Source organism: Styela clava, chromosome 10, assembly GCF_964204865.1.
Source record: "Styela clava chromosome 10, kaStyClav1.hap1.2, whole genome shotgun sequence".
In the NCBI taxonomy this organism is placed as follows: Eukaryota; Metazoa; Chordata; class Ascidiacea; order Stolidobranchia; family Styelidae; genus Styela; species Styela clava.
In genome coordinates, this window is record NC_135259.1 from 17,645,321 (window position 1) to 17,652,081 (window position 6,761).

The following is a 6,761-nucleotide window of genomic DNA, read 5'->3' on the forward strand; positions in this document are numbered from 1 at the left end:
ACACGAATGTTAGGCGATAAATTTTGATTTTATAATTGCCCTGATATACAAATCGAAATTAAAAGCAACATTTACTCCGTTCTGGTGTCGTGAGCCCGCCGCCGGTATTTTTGCCTCGGAAATGGTCCGCGGTCAAAAAAGGTTTGGCAGACAATATTTTAAGCTTACCTTATACGGCGAGTGCATTGAAGTATATGTGAATGTATTGAATGTACTTGCATCTGCAAATATCATTGAATATGAACTGAACGCGTAGAATACAGAATATATATGTATGTGTTCGAGCAACGAGCAATATCTATTTCTGCCTATTTTAAAGGGCTTTATATGTGCGATGCACTCTTATCCATACGGGAGATGAGATTAGCTACAAATGCGCCTACTTAAAAATATACAGGGTGTCCATGAAATCTTGAAATTTTGCAAAATCGATACCATAAATCGCTTTGGCCCTTACAGATGTATTCAATGGAGTAAAAATACTTAAACAATTACTGATTAAAATACAACAAACCTGATTAAAATATATTGGGAACTGACTACATAACAAAATTGTGAAGGGACTTTTTGGACACTCTGTTAATATGAAACGAAAGACGATAATAAATGAGTGAAAATTTAGTTCTCAGTGAGCTGAGCCGTGATGTTTTTATTGACTGCATTTTAACTCATTTTTTTCACTTTAATACTTTATTATGAAGTTTAATGATTATCAAATAAAAAATATTATGAACAAAAAAAAAATGAACAAAAACTGTTTTACGACTGTTAATCATCCCCGATTAAAGAATGAAATTAATTATTGTTTTTTAAGTCAACAATTTGATATTTTCAATAAAAAATCGTGACGCAAACTTTTTATTATGAATATTACTTCGTCATAACTGCCGGTTCCAAATAATATACAGTTTCAAAATATTTTAAAATACGCCTAAGGGACTAATATTGATGACTATACGACGTAGTCTGGGAGAAATGAATTGTACGTAACAATGACGTAAACTGTTGAAAAACAATATCTGCATTATCTTCGTTAAAAAGTATTCATATTTTATAGCACAACTTCCACACTTTAGTATTTTCATTGAATTGATTAAAATCTGGAAGAATAAATTGCTAATTAGCAAAGTGTTGAATGCGTTTTTTAAAAGTAATAAATGCCGACTATCAGCTATATCATAAATAGACTATAATTAAGTTGTGGCAGCAATCACAACAATGTATTCTCATATTTGTATACAAATTCAGGTCAATACATCGATAAAAAAGTGATCTTAACCAGTTCCAAAATTAATCCATGATTCTTAGGTAATTCTCACAATCTATATCAACACTTGGACGAAGTCCGAAAACAAATGTTATCCACATTGGTCGATACAAATAAAGGCTATACACACAATGCTACGGTTTGTAGCTGTCGCGATATCTATTTATCGGGGAAGCCTGGAAGCAGCGAGAATGACCTATTTCATTAAATTCAACATACTATTAATATGAAGGAGTTAAATCATATTGAAATCCATATTTACAATCCACATTCTCTACACGGCTACTCTGAGGTCGAATGTATCAGTAATCTAGTATTACTTTTGCAAAATACCTCATTATTACATTTTTAACAAATTACAATCAAATTCATTTTCTCTGTTTTCATTATTATTTTCTCTTTGAAAACCATTGAGTGAAATCGGCGATGCGCCTGAAAATGCGAAAAGTTTCTGTGAGTGTTTCTGCTGTTCCACTTCCAAATATACACCTTCCATTACTTAATTGTGAAATTCGTATATTTCACTCTTCCACTTAATCTGAATAGAAGCAAGATCCAGGGATATCGTTCTCAGCTATTATGCCCCCGCGAGCTGAACCATTATTCAAATTTAGATCTGCCTCAAAGATGACGCTGCTCGATAACTGTATATTCAATCAATTTTTATTGTACTGAATAAATTTTACTTCTTGTGATTTTACAGCAGATTTACGGCATTTTGGAACAGTTTTATCTCAAAAACAATCTGAGTGGCAGCATTGCGATTGAGCGGAGTCAGTGTTGCTGCAAAGTACAGCTCAGATTTGTCGTATTTGCGAAATTGCAAAACTACGGCTGAAAACAAGATATATTCAGGCAGTTTACCATACATTTTTTGGGCCAGCGGATTGCCGTGGTATTCTAGAGTGTGGATGCTTTTATTTTGTCCACGCAACTGCAGGTCAAATTGAAGACAATTGAATTAATAAAGCAAGACATTTTAAATATGCCCGTATCGCTCATGGATTGATTACTTTGCACAACAGAAAATTCATTTTTCGTTGAAAACGTCGGCTTTTTTAACAAGTGGGTAATCGCCGACTTTTCCGCGTGGATTTCGAGGCGATGATTATGTATTTTTGATGGAAATTCTGATTTTAATTTTTGATTTTTATGTATTTTTGATGTATTTCCACTGTATGAAGCAAAGTTTTACTCTACGCGATATGTTTTTTTTAACGGTGATAACGATTTTGCAAGATTGCAAAAATACGTACCAAAACTAAATACATTGGGCAGTTTATGTCATATTTTTTATATCCATAGATCGCCGTTGTATTTTAGAGCTGTAATGTTTTTATTTTGTTGTAAGAAGATGCAACCGTGAGTTACGTTGGACACAATTAAATTAATATAGGACGTTTTAGAATCTCGTTTTTGTCATGTATTGAATATTTAGCGCGACATCAAAATCATTGCTAGTTTAATTAATGATAAAAAAAATAAGATTCAATACCATTGAAAGAAAATTGAAGTCTGAAATATCTGATTTAATCTTCCTTAAACAGAACTCGGTATTTTAAGTTGTGGTAGCAATAACAACAATGTATTATCATATTTTTATACAAATTCAGGTCAATACAACGATAAAAAAAGTGATCTTAACCAGTTCCAAAATTAATCCATGATTCTTAGGTAATTCTCACAATCTATATCAACACTTGGACGAAGTCCGAAAACAAACGTTATCCACATTGGTCGATACAAATAAAGGCTATACACACAATGCTATGGTTTGTAGCTGTCGCGATAACTATTAATCGGGGAAGCCTGGAAGCAGCCAGAATGACCTATTTCATTAAATTCAACATACTATTAATATGAAGGAGTTAAATCATATTGAAATCCATAGATACAATCCACATTTTCTACACGGCTACTTTAAGCTCGAATGTATCAGTAATCAAGTATTACTTTTGCAAAATACCTTATTATTACATTTCTGCTGTTCCACTTCTAAATATACACCTTCCATTACTTAATTGTGAAATTTGTATATTTCACTCTTCCACTTAATCTGAAGAGAAGCAAGATCCAGGGATATCGTTCTCAGCTATTATGCCCCCGCGAGCTAAGCCATCATTCAAATTTAGATCTGCCTCAAAGGTGACGCTGCTCGATAACCATCTCTGTTTTATCGCGTCTCTTTTCACACTGAAATGCAATTTTTTATTTTTCCTAATTTTGTTCGTCAATGTTTACATTCGGTTTGTGATAAAATAAACTACTGACTGACTGACTGATCTTAGGATTTATATACTGAGATCAAGAATGTATATTTAAATTCGCATGAAATAATAATTGAAGTTATTACGGAGGACGGCGCTGTCGCGTCTTAGAGATTAAATTAAAAACCACACGAACAATAGCCCATGTAAGTGATTAAAATTGCAAAGTTCATGCCATAGAAATGAATTCGTATGCACAGCTTCCACAACCAAGAGTGTGAAACATCTAATTGAAGCAACACACCGCTATGTGGCACCTGTTATATCAACAAGTTCTAAAAAATGAAAAATATAGAAATCTAAAAGCAAAATGGAGTTTGATAACGAAATTCCCAAATTTAAAATAATATATAAATTGTAATCTGAAGGTTTTTTTTCTCAAAAAACGTGCCTAATTTTGAAACAAAAAACGCCAACAAGCAAAAACAATGGATTCGTAAGTGGAAATATCCAGAACTCAAAATCATATTTCAAATAAAGTTTGTTTTACAGTAGACACTAAGTTTAGACCATTCCACGTATATTCTGCAATGAAGTTTTGCTTCTGTGGGTTTTCGAAAGTATTCTGTAGATGTCTCTCTATTAATAAGCAAAGTTTATTCATCATTGTATGTGACATGTTTATTTTTTTTCAAGTCATCATATTTCTTGACCTGCTTCTTCGGCTACTGTTAAATGGAAAGGCTGAGAATACTTTTTCCATTTGAAGTTGGATGATCACTAAATTTAGACACAGTGGAATACGGTGACTACAGTGTGAATGATCATTCCGCATTTAAAGTATCAATATAGGGCAATAGAATTCTGATTAATATTTTAGTTTGTATACATATTGAGTGAAAATGTAAGAAGGCTTCACCTCTTAAGATATTCAAATCTGTCCAAAAATCTGTTATTTTTGTTTACTAATTTGCAAACAATTGAATATTTCTCATCATTAAACTCATCAAATAAACATAAGGACCATACTGCAATTAAAACAGGGTTTGAGTTAATGTGGTGAAAAACGGTGACTACCGTGTGAATAGATGAATATATCATTCCGCATTAAAATTACAATATCAGGCAATAGAAAACTGATAAATATTTCAGTTTGTTTACCTATTGAGTGAAAATGTAAGAAGGCTTCACATCTTAAGATATTTAAATATGTCAAAAATCTGTTATTTACGCTGACTAATACGCAAACAATTACATATTTCTCTATTAGATTCATCAAATAAACATAAGAATCCTATTAATACTGCAATTCGAAGAGGGTTTGCGTTAATATGGTATTGTATCATTTGCAGAGAAGCTTTCTGTTCAGCACTAAGCTGTAGAGCTATAGAGAAAAATTATTTCGACGATATTGCGAATTGGGATCAACTTCTATATGAATTGATAGTGTTTTGAGCAATTTGAAAATGGAAAGACAAAATTTAAGAAACATTTTTGCGTTCAATGTGACTGGGAATATGATGACAGAAATGTCCGTTACAAAACCTGACAACTTTCAATATAGGGACCGGAATCCTTGGAATTTATTGGCTGGTCTATCACTTGAGATGATATTGCTTATCGTGTGCTGTTACTTTTTTATCGTAATCGCACGATTCTGCAAAATGAATCGGGAACGTCATCGCTTAGAAGCATTGAACAACATCAGTTTAACAGACTGGAATAAGCGAGCAAGAATGGCTATTTTCATGGCGATTGTTCTCCAGTCTGTCACGATTATTGTAAATTCAATCCAAAGTGTGTTTGATTATTTTCGATGGGAAAATTGCTGGATTCTTGTAATTATTCACAATAGTTTTATCATTTTGATCAATTTGACGTCGGCGGGTTCGATGTGGTGTACCCAACGAACTGTATACAGCAATCCTTTCATTAGACAGCTTACAAATGGAGTAATGCAGTTCCTGAGCAAGGCCAGTATAGTTTTTATCTTATTATATCCAGTTTCTTTTTATGGATTACTATCACTATCCAACCAATGCTCGAAAATCATCTTGCCATCGGAACCTGTTCAAATTTTGCTCAGTCCTTTGACTGTACGACTTATGGAAAATCTCGTGTTTCTAGCTTTGTTTACCTATCCACTGATAAAGCACAGAAGAGATGAAAATACTGAAAGAGAAAGTTACGGTGCTAGAGCTCAAAGCATTTCTTCAATAAAGCGCTCTATTCGTGTATCAATTGCATTTCTCGCAGTTACAATACTTTCTGCAATCATAATACAATCCCTGAATACAGTGAAATATGACGTCCAAGCAGTTTTCAGTGTCAACCTCACAGTCAAAATTCTCTCAACCGTTTTCTATTTTCCAAATTGGAGATTCATATTGTTACCGTGGCGAAAACCAGATCGGGTGGTTCCATTGAGTGGAAATGTTTAAAGTGATGGGATGGAAGAACTAGTTTCTGAATTGTGACCTATCTCAACTATTACAATCAAAAACATTGTTTCGTATCAGACAACTTAAACAGTTGATTTATTTATGACATTTTAAGCACGCATATCGAGCAATTAAGTTTCGCTTCTGTTATCTTTTGGAAATCTGCTCACTTCACAAAATATACTGTATATATATATAAGTAAACTCTGTAGACCAGTTTTGTACTTTATCGTATTTCTTTTTTTTTTTGATTCAACATATTCACTAACTTTCTTATTCTATTTCTGTGAAATGAAAAAATTAACTATAATTGCTTCTAGTTTCGTGTTTATGTCCCGCTGTTCTTATTGAGTTTCTTTGTTTTTTCTTTCAATTGCAATATTTTCTTCAAACAATAAAACGTAGATTTCAATCAGAATAAATATTACTTTTTTCGCCTCATTAGTAAATCAGTTATCAGTCAAATCAGCTCATGCCAAATGTGTGTGGCGCTTGTGGAGCCTCATAGTGAATATCTAAGCGACACAAATTAGTAAAATGATGTGTATGTAATTCTTGTTTAATACCGGTTTTTGGGTCTGTTTGGAAAATTTTAATTTTCAACATGAAATCAAAATTTGAACAAGGTTTTTATTTATATGCAATGTAGGACCCAGCTAGAACTACTTATAAGATTGAAGTATCTTTTCGTGCGATTAAACTAGACCAAATGGGCGTTTACCAAAGGTATCAGAGTGCACGTCGTATTATTAAAACATCGAGCTCCTCACTTACCTTAATCCGTGCTGCGTCCTGGAAAACAGTGGCGCAAACAGAATGGGGGCTTTTGGGATTTTATTAAAACTG